The following is a 13,239-nucleotide window of genomic DNA, read 5'->3' on the forward strand; positions in this document are numbered from 1 at the left end:
TGTAATGTACAGGAAATACAGACTGTAACAGGAAAGATAGTCTGTAATGTACAGGAAATACAGACTGTAACAGGAAAGATAGTCTGTAATGTACAGGAAATACAGACTGTAACAGGAAAGATAGTCTGTAATGTACAGCAAATACAGACTGTAACAGGAAAGATAGTCTGTAATGTACAGCAAATACAGACTGTAACAGGAAAGGTAGTCTGTAATGTACAGCAAATACAGACTGTAACAGGAAAGATAGTCTGTAATGTACAGCAAATACAGACTGTAACAGGAAAGATAGTCTGTAATGTACAGGAAATACAGACTGTAACAGGAAAGATAGTCTGTAATGTGCAGGAAATACAGACTGTAACAGGAAAGATAGTCTGTAATGTGCAGGAAATACAGACTGTAACAGGAAAGATAGTCTGTAATGTACAGGAAATACAGACTGTAACAGGAAAGATAGTCCTGTAATGTACAGCAAATACAGACTGTAACAGGAAAGATAGTCTGTAATGTACAGGAAATACAGACTGTAACAGGAAAGATAGTCTGTAATGTACAGCAAATACAGACTGTAACAGGAAAGATAGTCTGTAATGTACAGCAAATACAGACTGTAACAGGAAAGATAGTCTGTAATGTACAGGAAATACAGACTGTACAGGACGATAGTCTGTAATGTACAGGAAATACAGACTGTAACAGGAACGATAGTCTGTAATGTGCAGGAAATACAGACTGTAACAGGAAAGATAGTCTGTAATGTACAGGAAATACAGACTGTAACAGGAAAGATAGTCTGTAATGTACAGCAAATACAGACTGTAACAGGAAAGATAGTCTGTAATGTACAGGAAATACAGACTGTAACAGGAAAGATAGTCTGTAATGTACAGCAAATACAGACTGTAACAGGAAAGATAGTCTGTAATGTACAGCAAATACAGACTGTAACAGGAAAGATAGTCTGTAATGTACAGCAAATACAGACTGTAACAGGAAAGGTAGTCTGTAATGTACAGGAAATACAGACTGTAACAGGAACGATAGTCTGTAATGTGCAGGAAATACAGACTGTAACAGGAAAGATAGTCTGTAATGTACAGGAAATACAGACTGTAACAGGAAAGATAGTCTGTAATGTACAGGAAATACAGACTGTAACAGGAAAGATAGTCTGTAATGTACAGCAAATACAGACTGTAACAGGAAAGATAGTCTGTAATGTACAGGAAATACAGACTGTAACAGGAAAGATAGTCTGTAATGTACAGCAAATACAGACTGTAACAGGAAAGATAGTCTGTAATGTACAGCAAATACAGACTGTAACAGGAACGATAGTCTGTAATGTGCAGGAAATACAGACTGTAACAGGAAAGATAGTCTGTAATGTACAGGAAATACAGACTGTAACAGGAAAGATAGTCTGTAATGTACAGAAATACAGACTGTAACAGGAAAGAAGTCTGTAATGTACAGCAAATACAGACTGTAACAGGAAAGATAGTCTGTAATGTACAGAAATACAGACTGTAACAGGAAAGATAGTCTGTAATGTACAGCAAATACAGACTGTAACAGGAAAGATAGTCTGTAATGTACAGGAAATACAGACTGTAACAGGAAAGATAGTCTGTAATGTACAGCAAATACAGACTGTAACAGGAAAGGTAGTCTGTAATGTACAGGAAATACAGACTGTAACAGGAAAGATAGTCTGTAATGTACAGCAAATACAGACTGTAACAGGAAAGGTAGTCTGTAATGTACAGAAATACAGACTGTAACAGGAACGATAGTCTGTAATGTGCAGGAAATACAGACTGTAACAGGAAAGATAGTCTGTAATGTACAGGAAATACAGACTGTAACAGGAAAGATAGTCTGTAATGTACAGGAAATACAGACTGTAACAGGAAAGATAGTCTGTAATGTACAGGCAAATACAGACTGTAACAGGAAAGATAGTCTGTAATGTACAGGAAATACAGACTGTAACAGGAAAGATAGTCTGTAATGTACAGCAAATACAGACTGTAACAGGAAAGATAGTCTGTAATGTACAGGAAATACAGACTGTAACAGGAAAGATAGTCTGTAATGTACAGCAAATACAGACTGTAACAGGAAAGGTAGTCTGTAATGTACAGGAAATACAGACTGTAACAGGAAAGATAGTCTGTAATGTACAGCAAATACAGACTGTAACAGGAAAGGTAGTCTGTAATGTACAGGAAATACAGACTGTAACAGGAACGATAGTCTGTAATGTGCAGGAAATACAGACTGTAACAGGAAAGATAGTCTGTAATGTACAGGAAATACAGACTGTAACAGGAAAGATAGTCTGTAATGTACAGGAAATACAGACTGTAACAGGAAAGATAGTCTGTAATGTACAGCAAATACAGACTGTAACAGGAAAGATAGTCTGTAATGTACAGGAAATACAGACTGTAACAGGAAAGATAGTCTGTAATGTACAGCAAATACAGACTGTAACAGGAAAGGTAGTCTGTAATGTACAGGAAATACAGACTGTAACAGGAACGATAGTCTGTAATGTGCAGGAAATACAGACTGTAACAGGAAAGATAGTCTGTAATGTACAGCAAATACAGACTGTAACAGGAAAGATAGTCTGTAATGTACAGCAAATACAGACTGTAACAGGAAAGATAGTCTGTAATGTACAGGAAATACAGACTGTAACAGGAAAGATTGTCTGTAATGTACAGCAAATACAGACTGTAACAGGAAAGATAGTCTGTAATGTACAGCAAATACAGACTGTAACAGGAAAGATAGTCTGTAATGTACAGCAAATACAGACTGTAACAGGAAAGATAGTCTGTAATGTACAGGAAATACAGACTGCAACAGGAAAGATAGTCTGTAATGTACAGCAAATACAGACTGTAACAGGAAAGATAGTCTGTAATGTACAGCAAACACAGACTGTAACAGGAAAGATAGTCTGTAATGTACAGGAAATACAGACTGTAACAGGAAAGATAGTCTGTAATGTACAGGAAATACAGACTGTAATGTACAGGAAATACAGACTGTAACAGGAAAGATAGTCTGTAATGTACAGGAAATACAGACTGTAACAGGAAAGATAGTCTGTAATGTACAGCAAATACAGACTGTAACAGGAAAGATATTCTGTAATGTACAGGAAATACAGACTGTAACAGGAAAGATGGTCTGTAATGTACAGGAAACACAAACTGTAACAGGAAAGATAGTCTGTAATGTACAGGAAATACACACAGTAACAGGCAGGAAATACAGACTGTAACAGGAAAGATAGTCTGTAATGTACAGCAAATACAGACTGTAACAGGAAAGATAGTCTGTAATGTACAGCAAATACAGACTGTAACAGGAAAGATAGTCTGTAATGTACAGGAAATACAGACTGTAACAGGAAAGATAGTCTGTAATGTACAGCAAATACAGACTGTAACAGGAACGATAGTCTGTAATGTGCAGGAAATACAGACTGTAACAGGAAAGATAGTCTGTAATGTACAGCAAATACAGACTGTAACAGGAAAGATAGTCTGTAATGTACAGCAAATACAGACTGTAACAGGAAAGATAGTCTGTAATGTACAGGAAATACAGACTGTAACAGGAAAGATAGTCTGTAATGTACAGCAAATACAGACTGTAACAGGAAAGATAGTCTGTAATGTACAGGAAATACAGACTGTAACAGGAAAGATAGTCTGTAATGTACAGCAAATACAGACTGTAACAGGAAAGATAGTCTGTAATGTACAGGAAATACAGACTGCAACAGGAAAGATAGTCTGTAATGTACAGCAAATACAGACTGTAACAGGAAAGATAGTCTGTAATGTACAGCAAACACAGACTGTAACAGGAAAGATAGTCTGTAATGTACAGGAAATACAGACTGTAACAGGAAAGATAGTCTGTAATGTACAGGAAATACAGACTGTAACAGGAAAGATAGTCTGTAATGTACAGGAAATACAGACTGTAACAGGAAAGATAGTCTGTAATGTACAGGAAATACAGACTGTAACAGGAAAGATAGTCTGTAATGTACAGGAAATACAGACTGTAACAGGAAAGATAGTCTGTAATGTACAGGAAATACAGACTGTAACAGGAAAGATAGTCTGTAATGTACAGGAAATACAGACTGTAACAGGAAAGATAGTCTGTAATGTACAGGAAATACAGACTGTAACAGGAAAGATAGTCTGTAATGTACAGCAAATACAGACTGTAACAGGAAAGGTAGTCTGTAATGTACGGCAAATACAGACTGTAACAGGAAAGATAGTCTGTAATGTACAGGAAATACAGACTGTAACAGGAAAGACAGTCTGTAATGTACAGCAAATACAGACTGTAACAGGAAAGGTAGTCTGTAATGTACAGCAAATACAGACTGTAACAGGAAAGATAGTCTGTAATGTACAGGCAAATACAGACTGTAACAGGAAAGATAGTCTGTAATGTACAGGAAATACAGACTGTAACAGGAAAGATAGTCTGTAATGTACAGGAAATACAGACTGTAACAGGAAAGATAGTCTGTAATGTACAGGAAATACAGACTGTAACAGGAAAGATAGTCTGTAATGTACAGGAAATACAGACTGTAACAGGAAAGATAGTCTGTAATGTACAGGAAATACAGACTGTAACAGGAAAGATAGTCTGTAATGTACAGCAAATACAGACTGTAACAGGAAAGATAGTCTGTAATGTACAGGAAATACAGACTGTAACAGGAAAGATAGTCTGTAATGTACAGGAAATACAGACTGTAACAGGAAAGATAGTCTGTAATGTACAGCAAATACAGACTGTAACAGGAAAGATAGTCTGTAATGTACAGCAAATACAGACTGTAACAGGAAAGGTAGTCTGTAATGTACAGGAAATACAGACTGTAACAGGAAAGATAGTCTGTAATGTACAGGAAATACAGACTGTAACAGGAAAGATAGTCTGTAATGTACAGGAAATACAGACTGTAACAGGAAAGATAGTCTGTAATGTACAGGAAATACAGACTGTAACAGGAAAGATAGTCTGTAATGTACAGCAAATACAGACTGTAACAGGAAAGATAGTCTGTAATGTACAGCAAATACAGACTGTAACAGGAAAGATAGTCTGTAATGTACAGCAAATACAGACTGTAACAGGAAAGATAGTCTGTAATGTACAGGAAATACAGACTGTAACAGGAAAGATAGTCTGTAATGTACAGGAAATACAGACTGTAACAGGAAAGATAGTCTGTAATGTGCAGGAAATACAGACTGTAACAGGAAAGATAGTCTGTAATGTGCAGGAAATACAGACTGTAACAGGAAAGATAGTCTGTAATGTACAGGAAATACAGACTGTAACAGGAAAGATAGTCTGTAATGTACAGGAAATACAGACTGTAACAGGAAAGATAGTCTGTAATGTACAGGAAATACAGACTGTAACAGGAAAGATAGTCTGTAATGTACAGCAAATACAGACTGTAACAGGAAAGATAGTCTGTAATGTACAGCAAATACAGACTGTAACAGGAAAGATAGTCTGTAATGTACAGGAAATACAGACTGTAACAGGAACGATAGTCTGTAATGTGCAGGAAATACAGACTGTAACAGGAAAGATAGTCTGTAATGTACAGGAAATACAGACTGTAACAGGAAAGATAGTCTGTAATGTACAGCAAATACAGACTGTAACAGGAAAGATAGTCTGTAATGTACAGGAAATACAGACTGTAACAGGAAAGATAGTCTGTAATGTACAGGAAATACAGACTGTAACAGGAAAGATAGTCTGTAATGTACAGCAAATACAGACTGTAACAGGAAAGATAGTCTGTAATGTACAGCAAATACAGACTGTAACAGGAAAGGTAGTCTGTAATGTACAGGAAATACAGACTGTAACAGGAACGATAGTCTGTAATGTGCAGGAAATACAGACTGTAACAGGAAAGATAGTCTGTAATGTACAGGAAATACAGACTGTAACAGGAAAGATAGTCTGTAATGTACAGGAAATACAGACTGTAACAGGAAAGATAGTCTGTAATGTACAGGAAATACAGACTGTAACAGGAAAGATAGTCTGTAATGTACAGCAAATACAGACTGTAACAGGAAAGATAGTCTGTAATGTACAGGAAATACAGACTGTAACAGGAAAGATAGTCTGTAATGTACAGCAAATACAGACTGTAACAGGAAAGATAGTCTGTAATGTACAGCAAATACAGACTGTAACAGGAAAGATAGTCTGTAATGTACAGGAAATACAGACTGTAACAGGAAAGATAGTCTGTAATGTACAGGAAATACAGACTGTAACAGGAAAGATAGTCTGTAATGTACAGGAAATACAGACTGTAACAGGAAAGATAGTCTGTAATGTACAGGAAATACAGACTGTAACAGGAAAGATAGTCTGTAATGTACAGGAAATACAGACTGTAACAGGAAAGATAGTCTGTAATGTACAGCAAATACAGACTGTAACAGGAAAGATAGTCTGTAATGTACAGGAAATACAGACTGTAACAGGAAAGATAGTCTGTAATGTACAGCAAATACAGACTGTAACAGGAAAGGTAGTCTGTAATGTACAGGAAATACAGACTGTAACAGGAAAGATAGTCTGTAATGTACAGCAAATACAGACTGTAACAGGAAAGGCAGTCTGTAATGTACAGGAAATACAGACTGTAACAGGAACGATAGTCTGTAATGTGCAGGAAATACAGACTGTAACAGGAAAGATAGTCTGTAATGTACAGGAAATACAGACTGTAACAGGAAAGATAGTCTGTAATGTACAGGAAATACAGACTGTAACAGGAAAGATAGTCTGTAATGTACAGCAAATACAGACTGTAACAGGAAAGATAGTCTGTAATGTACAGGAAATACAGACTGTAACAGGAAAGATAGTCTGTAATGTACAGCAAATACAGACTGTAACAGGAAAGGTAGTCTGTAATGTACAGGAAATACAGACTGTAACAGGAAAGATAGTCTGTAATGTACAGCAAATACAGACTGTAACAGGAAAGGTAGTCTGTAATGTACAGGAAATACAGACTGTAACAGGAACGATAGTCTGTAATGTGCAGGAAATACAGACTGTAACAGGAAAGATAGTCTGTAATGTACAGGAAATACAGACTGTAACAGGAAAGATAGTCTGTAATGTACAGGAAATACAGACTGTAACAGGAAAGATAGTCTGTAATGTACAGCAAATACAGACTGTAACAGGAAAGATAGTCTGTAATGTACAGGAAATACAGACTGTAACAGGAAAGATAGTCTGTAATGTACAGCAAATACAGACTGTAACAGGAAAGGTAGTCTGTAATGTACAGGAAATACAGACTGTAACAGGAACGATAGTCTGTAATGTACAGGAAATACAGACTGTAACAGGAAAGATAGTCTGTAATGTACAGCAAATACAGACTGTAACAGGAAAGATAGTCTGTAATGTACAGCAAATACAGACTGTAACAGGAAAGATAGTCTGTAATGTACAGGAAATACAGACTGTAACAGGAAAGATAGTCTGTAATGTACAGCAAATACAGACTGTAACAGGAAAGATAGTCTGTAATGTACAGGAAATACAGACTGTAACAGGAAAGATAGTCTGTAATGTACAGCAAATACAGACTGTAACAGGAAAGATAGTCTGTAATGTACAGGAAATACAGACTGCAACAGGAAAGATAGTCTGTAATGTACAGGAAATACAGACTGTAACAGGAAAGATAGTCTGTAATGTACAGGAAATACAGACTGTAATGTACAGGAAATACAGACTGTAACAGGAAAGATAGTCTGTAATGTACAGGAAATACAGACTGTAACAGGAAAGATAGTCTGTAATGTACAGCAAATACAGACTGTAACAGGAAAGATATTCTGTAATGTACAGGAAATACAGACTGTAACAGGAAAGATGGTCTGTAATGTACAGGAAACACAAACTGTAACAGGAAAGATAGTCTGTAATGTACAGGAAATACACACAGTAACAGGCAGGAAATACAGACTGTAACAGGAAAGATAGTCTGTAATGTACAGCAAATACAGACTGTAACAGGAAAGATAGTCTGTAATGTACAGCAAATACAGACTGTAACAGGAAAGATAGTCTGTAATGTACAGGAAATACAGACTGTAACAGGAAAGATAGTCTGTAATGTACAGCAAATACAGACTGTAACAGGAACGATAGTCTGTAATGTGCAGGAAATACAGACTGTAACAGGAAAGATAGTCTGTAATGTACAGCAAATACAGACTGTAACAGGAAAGATAGTCTGTAATGTACAGCAAATACAGACTGTAACAGGAAAGATAGTCTGTAATGTACAGCAAATACAGACTGTAACAGGAAAGATAGTCTGTAATGTACAGGAAATACAGACTGTAACAGGAAAGATAGTCTGTAATGTACAGCAAATACAGACTGTAACAGGAAAGATAGTCTGTAATGTACAGGAAATACAGACTGCAACAGGAAAGATAGTCTGTAATGTACAGCAAATACAGACTGTAACAGGAAAGATAGTCTGTAATGTACAGCAAACACAGACTGTAACAGGAAAGATAGTCTGTAATGTACAGGAAATACAGACTGTAACAGGAAAGATAGTCTGTAATGTACAGGAAATACAGACTGTAATGTACAGGAAATACAGACTATAACAGGAAAGATAGTCTGTAATGTACAGGAAATACAGACTGTAACAGGAAAGATAGTCTGTAATGTACAGCAAATACAGACTGTAACAGGAAAGATATTCTGTAATGTACAGGAAATACAGACTGTAACAGGAAAGATAGTCTGTAATGTACAGGAAACACAAACTGTAACAGGAAAGATAGTCTGTAATGTACAGGAAATACAGACTGTAACAGGAAAGACAGTCTGTAATGTGCAGGAAATACAGACTGTAACAGGAAAGACAGTCTGTAATGTGCAGGAAATACAGACTGTAACGGGAATGATAGTCTGTAATGTACAGGAAATACAGACTGTAACAGGAAAGATAGTCTGTAATGTACAGGAAACACAAACTGTAACAGGAAAGATAGTCTGTAATGTACAGGAAATACAGACTGTAACAGGAAATACAGACTGCAACAGGCAGGAAATACAGACTGTAACAGGAAATACAGAGTGAAACAGGCAGGAAATACAGACTGTAACAGAAAATACAGACTAATATATAGGAATAACAGACTGTAATAGACAGGAAATATAGCCTGTAATGTACAGGAAATACAGACTGTAACAGGAAATACAGACTGTAACAGGTAGGAAATACAGACTGTAACAGTAAATACAGACTAATATACAGGAATAACAGACTGTAATAGACAGGAAATACAGACTGTAACAGGCAGGACATATAGACTGTAATGGTAAATACAGACTGTAACAGACCGCAAATAAGACTGTAACAGGAAATACAGACTGAAACAGGCAGGAAATACAGACTGTACCAGGAAATACAGACTAATATACAGGAATAACAGACTATAATGCAAAGGAAATATAGCCTGTAATATACAGGAAATACAGATTGTAACAGGAAATACAGGCTGTAGCAGGCAGGAAATACAGACTGGAACAGAAAATACAGACTAATATACAGCAATAACAGACTGCAATAGACAGGAAATATAGTCTGTAATGTACAAGAAATACAGAATGTAACAGGGAATACAGACTAACATACAGGAATAACAGACTGTAATAGACAGGAAATATAGTCTGTAATGTACAGGAAATACAGACTGCAACAGTTTCAGGATTTTGACCCAGCGAAAGTGAAGGAATGGCGATATATTTCCAAGTGGTAATGCCATTGAACATCAAGGGGCGATGCTTAGATTCTCTTTTGTTGGAGGTAGCCATCGTCTGGCACTTGTGTGATATGAATATTACTTGCCAATTGTCAGCCCGAGCCTGGATATTGTCCAGGTCTTACTGCATTTGGACATAGACTGCTTCAGTATCTGAGAAGTCGCGAATGGTGCTGACCATTGTGCAATCATCAGCAAACATCCCCACTTCTGACCTTATGATGGAAGGAATGTCATTGACAAAGCAGCTGAAGATGGTTAGGCCTAGGACATTATCCTGAGGAACTCCTGCAGTGATGTCCTGGAACTGAGAGGATTGACCTCCAACAACCACAAACATCTTCCTTTGTGCTAGGTATGGCTCCAACCAGTGGAGAGTTTCCCCCCTGATTCCCATTGACTCCAGTTTTGCTAGTGCTCCTTGATGCCACACTTGGCCTTGATGTCAAGGGCAGTCACTCTCAGCTCACCTTGGAATTTCATCCCTTTTGCCCGTGTTTGAACCAAGGCTGTAACAAGGTCAGGGGTTGAGTAGCCCTGGCGGACGCCAAACTGAGTGTCCGTGAGCAGGTTATTGCTGAGCAGGTGCCGCTTGATAGCCCTGTTGTTGACCCCTTCCATTACTTTACTGATGATGGAGAGTAGACTGGGGCAGTAATTGGCCAGATTGGATTTGTCCTGTTTTTTGTGTACAGGACATATCTGGGCAATTTTCCACATAGCCGGGTAGATGCCAATGTTGTAACTGTACTGGAACAGCTTGGCTAGTTGATAAGTTCTGGAGCATATGTCTTCAGTACTATTGCCGGAATACTGTCAGGGCCCGTAGCCTTTGCAGTATCCAGTGCCTTCAGCCATTTCTTGATATCACGTGGAGTGAATTGAATTGGCTGAAGACTGGCATCTGTGATGCTGGGGACCTCCGGAAGAGGCCGAGATGGATCATCCGCCTGGTATTTCTAGCTGAAGATTGTAGCAAATGCTTCAACCTTATCTTTTGCACTGATGTGCTGGGCTCCTCCATCATTGAGGATGGGGATATTTGTGGAGCCTCCTCCTCCAGTGAGTTGTTTAATTGTCCACCATTAGTCACAACTGGAAGTGGTAGAACTGCAGAGCTTAGATTTGATCCATTGGTTGTGGGATCGCTTAGCTCTGTCTATCACTTGCAGCTTATGTTGTTTGGCACACAAGTAATTCTGTGTTATAGCTTCACCAGGTTGACACCTCATTTTTACGTAAGCCTCATGCTGCTGAGCCATGAGGTTAATTAATAGGGTTTTGTGTAGAATTTTGTTCAATGCTTTTTTACAACACTGCTCCTGGCATCCCCTCCTGCACTCTTCACTGAACCAGGGTTGATCCTCTGGCTTGATGGTAATGGTAGAGTGGGGGAGACGCCGGGCCATGGGTCTACAGATTGTGGTCGAGTACAATTCTGCTGCTGCTGATGGCCACAATGTTTCATGGATGCCCAGTCTTGAGTTGCCAAATCTGTTTGAAATCTATCCCATTTAGCACGGTGGTAGTCCCACACAACATGATGGAGGGTAGTGTCAATGTGAAGGTGGGACTTTGTCTCCACAAGGACTGTGCGGTGGTCACTCCTACCGATACTGTCATGGACAGATGCATCTGCAGCAGGCTGGTTGGTGAGGATGAGGTCAAGTATGTTTTTCCCTCTTGTTGGTTCCCTCACCACCTGCTGCAGACCCAGTCTAGCAGCTATGTCATTTAAGACTCGGCCAGCTCGGTCAGTAGAGGTGCTACCGAGCCACTCTTGGTGATGGACATTGAAGTCCCCCACCCAGAGTACATTCTGCACCCTTGCCACCCTCAGTGCTTCCTCCAAGTGATGTTCAACATGGAGGAGCACTGATTCATCAGCTGAGGGAGGGCGGTATGTAGTAATCAGCAGGAGGTTTCCTTGCCCTGATGATGCCCATGAAACCATTGTCGATTGTTGTAAAAACCCATCTGGTTCACTTATGTCCTTTAGGGAAGGAAATGAGACTTCATGGGGTCCAGAGTTGATGTAGAGGACTCCCAGGGCAACTCCCTCCTGACTCTATACCACTGTCCCGCCACCTCTGCTGGGCCTGTCCTATCAGTGGGACAGAACATACCCAGGGATGGTGATGGTTGTGTCTGGGACATCATCAGTTAATTTTCACCAGCAGCAAAGGAAAACTTAGGAATTAACCTATTACTCTTCCATCCTCCAATCAGGCTTTGGATTTGATAGTTTTTCAATGAACTCCTTTTGCCACTACCACACTCACTCATTGACAGTGATCCTAGTGAGTCACCTTGTTTAAAGACCTATGGATCATACCAGGTAAAGATACGAACACAAGAGAATTAATAGCCACTTGTTAATTATGCTCACTGATAAGGAGATATTTTTATTGGTATAATTTACCTGTGTTAGAGTGGGCAAAGTTTGGAGAGACCAATCTGACATTGACCAGTTTGCCAATGTTAGCATTCCCACCCCACCATTTATACAGGCAATATTTTATTTCAGGGAATTAGATTTTGGGATACAATATACAAGTAATTAAGGGGCCATGTGACACAGTGGGGACTGTCCCTGCCTCTGAGCCAGAAACTCTGGCCTTGAGTCCCACCCCTGAACTTGATGGCCAAACTTGGCGGCATTCATAACACCGCCAAGTATCAAGCTACATTTTCTTCCAACATACAGCAATGGCAGGCAGTAGGAGTGGGAGAGATTCCTGGTTAGCCTGGGAAGAAAGTTGGAGCCTCTACCATCACTATGCAAAACTCCAAACCACAACATCTACAGCAACATGGATTCCCTGAGTAAACTGTAACACACCAGCACCACCGTATAAGTAAGTTGCGACATGGCAATGCGGTAAGTGTAGCCTGGCCAGCAGGAAAAGGTGACTTTGGAACATGTTTTCTGAGGCTTTTCACTACTGGGACATTCTTCACCATGTGCCTGGGCCTCTGTCAACAAATTGCTAGAGATAAGTGAATGGTGTTGGCAATGTTGATGATGAAGTTGAAAGAGATGCGGGCGTCTAAGTGGACACAACTTCAGACAAGTCCAATAACAACAACTTGCATTAATACAGCGCCTTTAACATAGTAACAACAGCAACAACATCTTGCAGACAGTTTAGAAAAGCAAAATCAAATAAAAGTTGACACCAAACCATATAAGGCAATATTAGGGCAGACAGCTGAAAGCTTGGTCAAAGAGGTAGGGGAGTTCTTAAAGGAGGAGAGTGAGATGCAGTTGTGAAGAGGTTTAGGGAGGGGATTCCAGAGCTTAGGGCCTAAACAGCTCAAGGCA

This window comes from Carcharodon carcharias, chromosome 5 (genome assembly GCF_017639515.1).
Source record: "Carcharodon carcharias isolate sCarCar2 chromosome 5, sCarCar2.pri, whole genome shotgun sequence".
NCBI classification, from domain to species: domain Eukaryota; kingdom Metazoa; phylum Chordata; class Chondrichthyes; order Lamniformes; family Lamnidae; genus Carcharodon; species Carcharodon carcharias.